Source organism: Hylaeus volcanicus, chromosome 3 (genome assembly GCF_026283585.1).
Source record: "Hylaeus volcanicus isolate JK05 chromosome 3, UHH_iyHylVolc1.0_haploid, whole genome shotgun sequence".
NCBI lineage: Eukaryota > Metazoa > Arthropoda > Insecta > Hymenoptera > Colletidae > Hylaeus > Hylaeus volcanicus.
This window is the reverse complement of record NC_071978.1, coordinates 23928020-23942302: the sequence shown is the minus strand read 5'-3', so window position 1 is coordinate 23942302 and position 14283 is coordinate 23928020. Positions and strand designations below refer to the sequence as shown.

Genomic DNA, 14283 nt, shown 5'->3' with positions numbered 1-14283 from the left:
AAAGGCAGTCTCCGGGCGGAGCTTCGATCCGTACAACTTGGCGTCTGCGCAACGCGTTACCACTCTTGCCCCACGCGCACCGTACTCCGTGAACCAGCATGTGGTGCATGGAAGCAAGAGGAACGATCGCATCCCTATTTTTTTTCGCGCCTCGTGACGGCCATTTTGTACGCCGACTTAATATTCGCCTCTCATTTTCTCCCTTCAGATTTGTAACTTTATATCAGCACGATGAAGTTCAATTGTCGCGTTGGTGGTCCTTTGTTCTCGCGGGCTCGGGGCTATAATCGAGTCAGTTAGCGCCACTGCGCAGCGAATACTAACGATTCCAGAGCGGATTAGTCATCGATCGGTGACAATTACCGATCCTGCTCCCCGTCGATGACAGGTGGTTAATGGAAATCGAAAGTTAATCCAATCAGATCTCGTGCTGAGCCATGAACGTTGTTTTGACTAAGCGTAAAGAGTTTTCGTAAGGTTTCCTCTGGCTTTGTTCCTGACACAGCGTTAGGAAACATTATCGTTCTCGCGATGCCTGATGCGAAATTACAATGAATGAATTAAAAATTGATCGATAGCGGACAGGTGGTTTTTGGAGTACCAAGTTTGGGTACACCAGGAGATACTTATAAGTTAATTACAAATAAATGAAGCTGAAGTAGATAACTTCTCGTCGGATTTTTTCATTACAATTTTATCAATATCCGAGGCACTGGCATAGCTCAAGAAAAAAATGAGTTAGGTCGACGCTCGCGAGATAACAAGGCGCGACAAGTTCGCGTCGAACGAATGCCATAGCGGGCGTCGTTTAATTAAACATTTGACGGTATTTATAGAAACGATAAGGGAGTTGATTAATCGAGACCACGATCACAATGGAAGGTTGGTGTGTGGTCGTGCACGCGCGCGCGCACAAGCGCGACCGCGCACCGCTGAACAAGGCGTAGGAGCATCCTCGCGGTGAATTAATCATTTCAACAGCTGCTGTCGCATTAGCGAGAGCGGATAAGACAAATGAACGTCGTGGAGCTTGTTAAGACGTAATCCGAGAGATGTGTCTGCGTCGCCTCCCGCTTCCACCTTCGTCACCGTCATCCTCCACCCGCCACCGTCACATCCGTCGTCTCATCCGGGATTAGACGCCTGTGCATCGAGTCGCCATTTTGCTCGACGATCCTCCTTTGTTTATAGAGCAGCCGTAGACATTGTTTTCACTTCTTTTTTTCTCTACTCCGTTTTTGGGCAACGAATGGCAGGTCGTCGTATCGAAATTCGAAATAACACGAGAGGAAACTGTCTACCGTCGTAGTATGGAGTTGAATGGTGCTTCAACTATTTGTTCCGGACGAATTGAACAACGAAGAGAGGGCTAGTTGTTGGAACTTGGCCTCTCCTGGCTGGTTTTCCCTGGAAAAAGGATTAATGTTTAGTAGCTGTTGGACTTAAGAGGTTGTGCGTGTTAAAGACCTCAATAGTTTTGGTAGGCCATCATTGGGAGCTGAGAGAAATAGTACTGAAAAGTACACTCGGTTCAGAGGGTCGTATGTATATCATCAGAGATACATGTAGAAACATTTTTTTCTGTGATAGGCTGTCTGTTTAGAGTTCAGAGCACGGATGCGTCGTGGAACCATGGATAGAACCATTCGAATGTAACCCTCATAGGCATTTCTCTCAGCTGGCAATGATACCGTGCAGCAGGAAGCGCGAAGATACAATCTTCGTCCGTTTCCAAGTCGAGCATTGTCAAATGCGACGGTCTTTCGTCTGTACCCACGGGTTGATGGATCTCCGATGACAGATAGCGATAATGCGGGCGCCATTGAACGGTGTTAACGTAAATCGTGCGGACACACACCGATCGTCATCTTACCACCTTTTGTCATGGTAACAATATGATCGCGTTATCGTGTCAGAATATTTTATAGTTAGACCATTTGCTGTATAAATGAGAGAAAGACGATGCTCGAAAATGGCGACTTTTGGTACCCGTTGGAAAGTAAAATGTTATGTAATTGTTTTCTGTGAAATAGTAGTGAAAGACTGTATCTCGCCACGAGAATAGCTTAAAAAAATTGCCATTCTCTTTAAGATATACTAAACATTCCCATTTTCGAATTTTGCTCTTCCTCCAGCAACTTTCCCGTCGTGCTTTCGCGAAAGCATTTGCCAATTCACGGATAGTGTCAGGAGCGTCCTCGAGGGGCTCCTCTTTTTTTCTCTCGCCCGAGTTCTTTCGAGTAATTTTAATCATCACGCGGGTGCATTAGCGCGTAACTTTACCAGTCTCTGTATCCGGGTTGTATACGCGTCTCGACTTTTCAAATACAAGTGCAAGTACGTAGTCGAAGGAGTTCTTCGATTCTACTTCGCCTTTGTCAGACCGAGTAATGCGCCTCTCCATTTTGTCATCCCCTAGCGGGGTTTCAATGTTGTAACCATGGAGACGTCGCGTTTCCGCAAGGGGAACCGTATAAAGGGTGTCGGGCGTACGTAGGCAAGTATGGTGAGGCTGCCATTGTTAAAATTCGTGGCTGTACTACGTGTCCAATTTGATGATAATGAAAATACGATACAGTTGTGAGCGCGATGCGACTGACGTTTCTCCAAGCCACCCGTCATAGCTACGCTTAAAATGTTGTTCTCCCAATTAACCAGCCTGGAACCAAAAATAACAAATGTTAAAGGATGTATTTTGTCATTCCTCTTGTTTCTACAAATTTTATTCCTAATAATTTAATTATCTACGAAAATTATTCCTACGAATTTTTACTGATTTAATTTCTACGAATTTTGTTCCTACCAATTCCTACTGATTTAATTCCTACGAATTCCTACAAATTTCATTTCTATTAATTCAATTCCCAGGAATTATTCTTGATACATTTCCTTCGCGTGATTAAAGTAAAGAAAGATAAAGGGTTAACATTATTTACAGCTCGCGCGAATGATTCAATTTTTGTACGTATCCTTCCAATAATTTGTAAGAGTGGGAAACGTCGTAGCAGAAAACGAGAATGATTGACGAGAAAATTCGCACTCGAGCTCGTCAATCTTTCAGCGTTTCTCGTCGTGTCCTCGGCGTTAAATGGCCAATGAGTTTCATAGGAGCCATTAAAGGGTCCTTGGCCCGTAATGAGACTCTCAAGGAGAGTCTTACGATTATCCCCCATTAGGACAATAGAGAATAGTAGCGAGCCAGTCTATCGGACGTTTCATTCGAAAACCAGGTGTAATTTTGCTTTCGAAATTAAATCCACTCCACCTGGGTCGCTCACCGATTCGATCATTTTCGCGTATCGCACACGTGTTACTTTTTTGTTTCTTTCTGGATTAGGCAATACGTCGAGCAGGATGCGTGCAAGTTTTTTTTACGAGCGTTTCCGTTTCTTTTGGCTTTTGTAATTTAACAACGTTCGCGTCAAATGTAAGGACGTGTACATGAACGGCAGGAGGGAGAAGGAAAAAATAGTCGACACTTTCCAAGCGAAGAAACCGTTTGTTAGTTCTGGGCCATGTCACGAACGCAATTAGTGAGTGATTCGTCAAGCACTGCGAAGTCCTCCACAGTAATAGCGAAGGGCCCTTCAACTGGTCGAGTACTCTTCCGGTAGCGACTGCATTTTGATTTGCGCTTCAATGTGCTTCCTTAGAGTGCAAGTTCGCTTTAATGCAAACCAACGAACATCGCTTCAACGGTCATTCCTTCATCCGTCTCGCGAGTTTGTCTTTTTTTTTTTCAGCGTGATAAATCGTGCACCATGTAAAAATTCATTCTTTTCTTTCGTACAGGGCCCATCAAAATACGTGGCATAATTATTGTCTGGGTGAAAGTTTCGAATAATTACTACGAGATAAAGAATTGTGTACACAATATTACTTCGCAAGAGAAATTATTCCACAATGAAAATAATTGGTATGTGTAGAATAATGCTTCCTCCGTAAGATAGCAAATGTGAATTGACAAATTTGTAAGTTTTGATTTGATCTCTCTATTGTATTTATTTGAAATTTTGAAAAGTTTCAGGTCGGTTTGATTCGATCTAATGTGACGAAATACAGCAGAACTTCGATTATATTCTCGTTTATGTTACTCTATGGAATTTGTTTGAAATTTTTATTAAATAGCCTTCACCTAGTAACATATATATTTGAAAAATTGATAAGAAAGTTGCGATTACTCTCCACAAATAGAACCATAAACAGTGAAAAGTTCGTGGAAGGCTGGCAAGGACAGACGCGCTCGTCCGTCGGAAACTGCACCGCCACGGGTACCAAAGCACTCTCTTTCACAGTTCAAATTTCCAGTTTTTTTTCACAACAACTGCAAACTATAACGCCCAACAAAGCCAGGACGTTTCGAGATACGAATCGTCTTGGTCGAATTACAGCATTCCTCGAGGTGACCAGAGGTATTTGTACGATTGCTATCCTAAGTAGCCGATACGTGTCCCGAGGTTTCCGCAGATAAAAACGATACAGAATATCGAAAACCGTCCTTAGCGTCGTGTTCTTGACCTCGCTGGGAAAGACGTTTTTTTTTTTGGTTTCTTTTCGGAAAAGATCCGATCGATCGTTGCCGCGGCTGTTTACACGCGCGGGAAAACCGGCGACGATGGTTAAAAGGTTTCGGTGTAACCAGACTCCCATTAAAGCAACACCTATTGTAGCTAAAAACGGTATTGTGGAGACATTATTGTACGCGGCACGGTGCGCATTATAATCCATTGTGCCCTCATACCGTGGACCGTTCTTTGGCGCCTAGCATAACACCTGGTAGGTGTAATGTTGCCGCCATTTTCTATTATAAGGATAATTTGATACATATCGCGAGCAGGGAGCGACAATGGTCCCTGTCGGGTTTCTTCCGAGTCCTGGCGGGCAAACTCGTGACGATACTTTTTGGGGTAAACGATAGTTACCGCAGCAATCTTGATCGAATTGGATTCTGGACGAACTACGGGGAAAGCAACTTTACGCTACATTTTTCTGTAAACTTTATAGATCTAAGGAGCGGTAAGAATAATCGATGACGTCTAATAATACTCTAAAGATACTCAATTTTTAACGAAAAATATTAAATCAATCTATCGCTGGTTGAATTCGCTGTTTACATAAAGAGGCGCAGTATATTTTTTCATGCATATCAATCATTTTTGTCGTGTATATTATTATCTACCGTGTGTATGCAAATGTGAAGCTGCTCCAAGTAAGGGTAGTTTCCCCAATTGGAGTAGCCAATCTAAAGAAAGTTCAAGTTTACTCAAAGTTTACTCAAAGTAAAGAACCCTGTACTGTAATGACGCTTATGTAAACATCATTGTTCTTGTATACTACATATTTTTATATTTTAAACGATTACTTGCAAAAAGGCGAGACGAAAAAATATATTATCGAGAATTTTGGCGATATGCATTTCGGAGACGCGTGTCGTACATACGCCAGTTCCATATCCAGGCGGATTTTGGTCACGTAGAAACCCCATAACGAAGTTACCCTAGAAGCTCCTTCTACGAGGCGGACCATCGTATAACGTGTCTCGATTCCAAGAGCCCTATATACTCGAGAGCCCATAGAACCAAACTCAATATGGCGGAGTCAATTGGACGTTCCGTACTTTAGGGTTCAACCTCTCTCTCCCTATCTCTCTCTCTCTCTCTCTCTCAGTTTTTCCCGTTCTACCCCTCGTTTTCTGCTCCTAGCATCCGGGGTTCCCTGCTTTCTCTTACTTTCCTTCTCTCTCGCGGGCATAATGGAGACACAATCGACTTTGAAACACAATCGATAGTTACGGAGACCGCCAAGAGAAAAATTCATGGCTCACCTACTCATCGACTTTGAATGGCACACACGGCCGCCCCCATGGCTCCAGCAATTCCCTCTACCCTGTACCAGCATTAACATTGAGCAGGGGACCGCGAGGTTGACTCCATTTTGTTCTCCATGGATGTATCGCGAAGGATAACTTGTGCTGAATATGATCGTTCCTTCCTAAGTGAATCTTCCGTCCCTCCTGAAATTACATTTTGGCGGTTAGCGATTGGACACTCATTTCTTGATACAGGTGCAAGGGTGGTTAAATTTGAAGTTTAAGAAATTAAAAAACAGGGAGAAAGCTGACGTTCTAGGCTTAAACTGTAACACAGAAATAGAACCAGTGCGTAACTGTTCACAGAAGGAAATTATGAAAAGTATTACTATTGAGCCAAAGGGGCACCAGCGGTCCAAGTCCCAACATTGAAGACATAACACATCCCCCTTGAAAAATACCTCCTCCCTCTTCTACAGCATATATTTCTACAAAAACGTTTTAAACACTACAGTAGAGTTTCAGAATACTCCACGGCTATTATCCCGGTCGTCGTTGAGATAAAAACGGCGATCGCCGCGTCGGCATCGCCATGGCGACGAGCGTAGACGTTATAGAGAGCGGCCGCTCATTTGTTTGTCATTTCCTCGCGGCGACTCGCGGAAACAAAGGACGAGGCACAAAGCACGAAACAAAAAGCAATCCGGCAGCGACGGGACGAGCGAGCGGCTAAAACGGGGGTGGTATATAGCTTGATGGGGACACCGTTGTTGTTGGCCGCGCGGAGACAGAGGGATGAGAGGCGATGGGGGTAGGCCGCGACTGCTTGTGTTGGAGGCGGAGGGAACGAGAGTGAAATACTGGGAATTACCTGTTCGGAAGAGAGCATTTCGTCGTCATTTTTATTTCATTTCCGCGGAAAACTCGCCGACCGGCGGAACATCCTCCGGCGGATCTTCGCCACGGCGAACCGATCGCGAACGTCCCGGTTCTCGGGAGATTGAGGAAATGTCACGGAATGTGCATTTTCCTGATCCCGTAAGACTTTGAGAGATTTTTATCCCGACACGAGCGCGGTGACGCTGGTACGCAAATACAGATGTGAATTTCTTTGCTGCGAATCTTTCTCCTGCTGCAAAAAAAAAGGGGTACAGTGTGCATACATTGTGTATATTTTTAGAAGGTTTTCTATACTACTGCATAAATAAATGCATAAAATCCACAGTCTAGTGATAAAGTCGTATCGAGGGAACCTTCTAACATCTACCAATCGTAGTTTCGACGAAAGCAAGGAAGCTAGGTAAAAGCAAGCCCTGAAGTCATCTCTATACCGAATGTAAAGCAAACGACACCACTGCATCCGCTCATCTCAGTACCCCGTGCCTAATTCTACGTGCCTAAACGACTCTTGGTATGGCAAAGGCGTCGGTGATTTCGAAACGCGGCGCGCAATTTAACGGTAACGATTCCGCTGTATTATAACACGGTGATCTGCATCGCGAGGCTTAACAATGTCGATAATATCTGTCGCTAAGATGGAAGGTGTTCTCGAAAGAAGAACGTCAATAACGGCCTCGACTGTCAGTCGTCTCGTTAGCAACGATGACTCTTCCACTTTTGAAACGCGAAGCCTTCTATACTTCTTTTCGTCTCACGGTAGCCGTGGGTCGATTACACGCGCAGCGGATATAAATAAACCCACGTAGAAATTAGTTTATGGAGCGTTTCTTTCTCCATACGTCGCGGATTAGCCGTCCGTTTCTTTTCGTTCGGTGACAGGTACGATTTTAAGTAGACGCTTATGCAACGACTCGAGCTTTAATTATACGCCGTGTTTCGTTCGTTCAGCTCGGCAGGAAGTATTCAATTTTAATACCACCATTAAGTAATTATTTTTTGCGCCTTTCTTTGCCTCGCGACCGTTACCGTTCGATGGAGATCGATGAAGAGTTCTTTCGCGTCGAGTGCGAAGTTGCTCGCGAGGGGAACTGTTTATTTTTAACCAACGACGAACTTTCCGAGCGACGAGTCGCACGCACATTTAATCGATCGAGAGATTTAACCCGTTGATTTCTACTAGTTACGCAAGCGATTCTTGGGAAGTACTTGTCTTTCGATGTGATTCTTATAGGGAAGACATTCGGTGAGATTAACGAACTTTTATCGCGCGCATTGTATTTTCTAGACAAAGGCGCGAACGATTCGAACGCTTTCAGCGTTAACAGGCGGGAAACTTGTTAACGCGGGAAGTCTAAATTTCGCGATAATTACGGAGATTCGTAGGGCGAGCGGTTCCTTCCACCGTTTACCGATGCTCTCCGAGCCGCGATACCGAGTAATTAACAAGCACATTATCCAGGGTGTACGAGGTGTTTCAACCCCTATAATACTCCTCCACTCTCCCTTTGGTTTAACCGAGCGAGAGACCCATTGACTTCGTTCATTGATTTTACGTCAATCTGCAGAGGGCACCCTTGTGAGGCCTCCGTGATGCATTTACCATACGCGATAAGAGCGGTGCACGGGGACAGGGGGCGAGGGACCAGCTCGACACACCCCGTCAAAGGGAAATAGAATAGAAATGACCCCCCGCGGGAGTCGCATTAGGGACACATGGCCGGGCGACAAAGCCCGATTTTCTGACGACCCTCCAGGATCTTAGGCATGTATACGGTTACATAACGTTACGTGCTTGTCACCCCACGGATCGTAGGGGTTGGAACGAGGGGTTGGGAATATACACGCGTAACCACCCCTCGAGGGCAACCGCGCCATTTTGTACGTTCAAGACGAAAACGTCGTGACGGACATTTTTCTATTCAGAATTCGTGTCCTCGTGGTCACTGGTGTGCATCTTATCGAAGTCAAGATCTCTCGAGACACTTCGACTAGCGCTCAAGCAGCTAACCGTCTACAGTTTGTTCGCACTATTGATAAAATCGAAGGAATTTCGACGGTTCGCCGACTGGATCGACAGCCTAGGTGGGTAGTTTTGGATGGTAGACATATTTGAGACCTGTAAAAAGAATTAATCATTTGGTGAATATTCTTAAAGAGAAGGTGTGATAACAAAATTGGCTTGTGAAACTCGTAGAGCAGATAGAAGAGAAGCTGGGATCATAGTAACGAAACTAGAAGGCTTACCTTATGGAGCAGGGTGAGTAGGACCATTTTGTCGAAGAAAAGTGAATAACATTTCTCTTTCGCATTTTCCTCGAAACAGCATTCTTTAAATTGAAGAAATTACATTTTTTCTTCCATCTGCAGGAGTGCTAGAACGTAATAATAGAGAGTTAATATTATAATTTGGTTTCGATTAGTCCTGCGTTGTAGCGACGACCCCGCAGACATACGCGTAGGATCGATGATCCACGCACTGTTGCACCTTTGCTCGTCAATATTTCCTTATACAAATTATACAAACGCATACTTCAAAGTGTTGGAATTCGATCTATCTGCGTTACGCAGTTCTCGAGTTAAAAATTCCCTCGAATTTAAACTTACCGAGGCGGTTATACGCTACGACGGCCATCTTCTTCGACACCTCGCGTTGCCTACGCTCGTAAAGCCTGAACGAGCGAGCCTCGTTCGAATAGTTCGACATCGCAGGATCCACTTTCACGGGGCTCGAAGTGCTGAAACGACGGGATTGATCGCGGCAAATGGACTCGACGAGGCGTACCATGTAAACCGGAAGATTTGTCGATCCGTATCGGGGTCTCTATGGACACCTGTTGTGTCACCAAGGATAGTTTTAGTTTCGCGTTATCGCGACCGGTTGAGTGAGTTTTCGTGTAAACTCGACATATCGGGCCCATGCGGTGTGGTGGAAGTGGAGCGAGAGGAGACAAAGGTTAATTTGGTACGAGCTGTAATCCGTCTCATCCGTCGGATGGAGCACCAGAACCCCAGGACGGATGACAGGAGCTCCAGGATTAGTGCCTTGTTCCGTCAAGGATTATATCGAGCGCGAAAAAAAGATTAATCGATATTTCCACTCTCCGCTACAGGGCTGCCACGTACTTTTAATGAAGTCCGCAGCAGTTCGCGCAAATCACGCGGAAACTGCGTTCGATGTTTACCAACGGACGATCGGAGCCAAGCTACTCTCCATTAGATACTACGCGCCATGAATAACCCGGGAGATCGATGGATCTATCATGCCTCTTACCTAAACTAAGATTTTACGCCTTTATACCTGGTAGGTCTAATTAGGTAAGCGAGTTTTCTGAAATTATTTATTTATCTCATTTACGAGAGTGGATCTCGTACTGCAAAGAGACTAGCACGCAGTAAAAACTTGTTATGGAAATAAATGTTCTGTTGGCAATAAGAAGAATAAAACGGGAAAATTTCTACACCGAATAGGAATTTCGCTGATCCTCTTCAGGATACGATAGAGCAATATCAATCTCATAAAGAGACATTTCTGGTAACACTGTCGGTTAGATAACAGATTGAATTAACACAGTTTCGCTATGAACCACCTTGGTTCCCTACACTGTTGTCCAAATAAAAGAGTGCCTACATTTCATCTGTCGAATGGCTTAGGAAGAGATGCTACCTCCATTTAAAATTCTCGAATTCCATCATTACGCAATTCGAACAAATGATCGCGCGACGAACGCGTGACCGTATGCGTGCTCGTAAAAATTGTGGAATTTCTGGCCAATTATTCGCGCAAAAATACCTTTTTGTCGGACGCTATCGCGCGCAGGAAGACGGCCACCTAAAGTATGAAATTTGGAAAATGGTCGTCTTCCGGCGGACTTCAATTAACGAGGTACAGTGCCGGCGCCGCCGCCACCGCCTCGATTTGCCTCGCCACGGGGTGGAAACGTGCCCTGGATCGCGATGTTACCATTGTTCGTCACGGTAACATTACGATACGTGTGTAACCATTGCAGGGCCGGGAAGTCGAGCCTCGGCGTGTTCGTCTCGTCGTTAATATAATGGCGAAAATGGTGAAACGGTCCGACATCACGTAGAGGTAATTCGGCACGCGTACACTCGTCTATCAAATTGATTTCCACACTCTGCGTCCTTACAGGCACGTTTATTTCGTCACGTTTGCCGGACGCTGGGTAATGCAACATCGCTGGTAAATAACGAGAATGGCGGAAACTCTGTGGAGGGTTTCTTACCTATTTCGGGGGGTTATTCTTTCGAAAAAATTATAGCAGGTAACGAAGAAAAATAGAAACCGACAGAAACGAACGTTAATACTGTATCTACCATTTAGAAGCTACCATTTATAAAAGAATTTTCTATATTAGCACATGCTAATCTAGGCTGACATTAATTTCTTCATACAGTTACTAGGCACATCGGAAGTTGAGCCTGTTTCCAACAACTGAACAACAACACAGTGGATAAATTCCAGAAACTAAACAATGGAATTAAAATACCCATAAGTTGGCTCCTGATAAATAAAGTGTTGAAAGCATGGTTTTAATCAAAGTAATTTTCATTGATTTAACGAAGCTTTGGTCAACTTGAGGATTTCTTAACTTATGGTTAAAATAAAGGAAAGAGACGGGAAATTTTCGAAGCTCGTTTCCAAGTGGACCCTAAGTATGGAGAGCAATTTTAGATGGGGTTCAGCGATTCAGAGGTAAATGTGGGCCTGTTTGCACAGGTCGTCTTAGCGAGCAGAGCAAGGAGTAGATCATAGATAACGCGTACTTTGCTCTACGGATATTCTGACTTGTGTAAATGATTAAGAGAGTAGGAAACGGTAGCCAGAAGAAGTTGGGACAGGACGTGACGAGACACTTTCGAAATGCCTGCAAATGAAGATCGAGAAGCAGAAGCCTACAGCCGTCGCACCGTTTCGGAGCCTTCCTAATTGACTTGCGCCAGCAGTCAATTGGGAGCCAAATTATAGGTCCTTAGGGACGATAACGATTATCAGTCACACGAAAGAAAGGCTGTAAACAAACAATAATGATTTTGACTTCTGGTAAGTAGCAGACATTAGGGTGCGCAACCTGATCGCTGCGAGTATTGCTAGATTACGTTCTCTACTTGCTGATCCTAGCTTTTCGATAAAGGGAAATAATTTGACGAAGATAATTATAAATAAAATGAAACAGCTTCGAAAAAGAGCGCTTACTGATTAAGACTACTCCATATTCCTTGGAGCATTTATACTTTTTCGTCTACAACTATATTAAAGAGATTAGAATAATTTGAAAGGTATTGTTTATATTGACATTTAACGGAGGAAAAACGCCATAAGCGTATACGTAAACGCGAAGTAGACAATGTTAGGGGCTCGCGTAACGAGTAGTTTGACCTCGAATAAGAAACTTGTTTTTCAGCTTTCTGTAACGTGTAACGTAGATTGGAAGTGATATCAAATCTGGGCGTCCTGTTTACTGTCAGTTTAGCGCGTTTGACTATAACTGGTTTAATCAAACGTTTCAATCAATTCGAGCCCCTACGCGTTTGCTATATTTTTTCTCTGTAAATTATCCATAAAAATACCATTACGTTAAATAATTTAGTTTCGCGTAAACATAAAGCTCAAAAGTTAGCCAGTCCCCTCCCCCATCGCGTAATTGTTTCAACCGAATTCCACAACGCTCCATTTCAAGCTAGCAACATTTTGGAGCCGGCGTTATAATCCCCCGAATTAAATTGGCGCACGGAGTACCCAACTAGTGAACCGTGCCAACGATTTATCGGGTCAAAATCGTTGGTAATAGGGCGACGTCGAGGAGCGGTTGAAAATGTATCTAGATAAAGACGGTCGCGTTTAAGGGTAGATCGGAATCTTATCGGTCGCTGGGATCATAGACGCGGTGGTTCACACTCGAGTCGTCCGTTTAATATATATCGAGCGTGACGAAACGATAGTAACGAGCCACGGGTACGTTGGCGCGGCGGCGATGATGATGACGATAATAATAACTGTGGTAGTCGTAATAATAACGCCTTGAGAGGATGCTCCCCGCCTATTCGAATCCAGCGTGTGGTGTTCCAAAGGTCCCTGCTTAGCATTCGGTGTCACGTAGAGCCCACGGTTTAATACATCAAAAACTCCGGAATCCGTCGTCTCCCTCTCGGTCCTCCTTACCGTCGCGACACCCCCCTGGGGGTTCACGGTATTCATTTGTTCAGACTTGCAACCCTCTCGAGGATGGTGCGTGCCTTTTGTTTTGGCCGGCACGAATTCTGATTGGATCGTTCGCCGGGTTCTGCCGGCCATGGCAGCCTTTTCCCTGGCTAGGGTTATCGGGCCAATAGCCTCCTCGAGGGCGTTCCTGGGCGGGGATTCAAACGCGTCCTACATCTGTCGCTGTTGTCATCATTATTATTATTATCATCGCGGCTCGTTGGATGTATACCTTTATGAGTTTCCGGCTGAACCCGCAACACTGGTAAAGAAGATTTCGTCGTTCTGCTTAAACTTCGCTGCGTGAGATGGCGCCAGGGAGGTATTTTTCGTCGCGTAGATCCGTAGAAACTTATCTATCGCGATGATTACCGTTCTTCCGAGGTTGTGATGACAATGTCATCATGACATCAATGTATTTTCGCAAAATTCAACCGGTACAGGATACGAAAATATGTGAGTACCTAAAAAATTTGCATTTTATTGCTATTTTAAAGTACCTTTGGTTTGTAGTAGATATTCATTGCACTATGCACGAAGCTGAGGTATTTGTACTTTTGACGAGAACGTTTGAAATATACTTTGAGAGAATGTACTTACTAGATTTCTTTGAGTAGTATTTTATTCCAATTTGTTGGGAGACCGGAACAGTACGAAACTGAAGGGCCTATACGTTGTTTGGAATCCCTTCGTGAGTAGTTTGATAGGTTAAGAAACCACGTGTGGGAATAGATGAAATTATTGTACGACAAACTTTATATTAAAATAAATATCGTGCTTATCTGAAGATGAAAAATAAAATCATGAATCCTAAATTTTAGAAGGATAACACAGTAATCTCAGTAGTTATTGCAATTATCGTATAAAATGAATGGGTGTAACTTGACAAGCATCAGTTTCAGAATGAATACGCGAGTTATCATCAGTGTTGCATTTGCAACATTGTTTAACTGATACTCACCATAAAGTAACTGTTATTCGTTGATTTCTTTTTTGTAATATCACGCTGTCACTCGAACAGATTCACTATTTAATCATTAAATGTCAATTTTTCATTGATTACAAACCGTTTCAATCAAATGTGGTTGACATACGGTTGCGAGGTGACACGTCCCTGTGCTGCCAACATACGCAAAATATAAATGATCACTAATGCAAATGTTGCCAATATTAGCACAATTATGTATAATTAGTAATTTTTTATAAAATATAAATCCGCTTTATCTGTCAATGACAGAAAAATATATGAGTCGCAACGATAAGTTTTGTAATATTGTAGTCTCCTGTTAAATTAAAATAAAATACTCTAACAAGTATAACAATTAAATTTTTCCAATGGATCAATAATATATGC

At 43.7% G+C, this 14283-nt stretch overlaps 1 long non-coding RNA gene across 2 annotated transcripts; it reads right to left on the bottom strand.

The window, feature by feature from the left end:
* Window positions 1–92: 92 nt before the first annotated feature.
* LOC128874263 (uncharacterized) lies at window positions 93–14039 on the bottom strand. Of its 2 annotated transcripts, none has more exons than XR_008456615.1 (7): window positions 13891–14039; window positions 13530–13711; window positions 13162–13393; window positions 6681–6941; window positions 5825–6013; window positions 2284–2659; window positions 93–1407 (listed from the first exon to the last, which is right to left on the bottom strand). It is a non-coding gene; the product is annotated as an uncharacterized LOC128874263 (long non-coding RNA). The 2 variants fall into 2 exon arrangements; XR_008456616.1 differs by having other exon boundaries at window positions 2494–2659.
* Window positions 14040–14283: the final 244 nt, after the last annotated feature.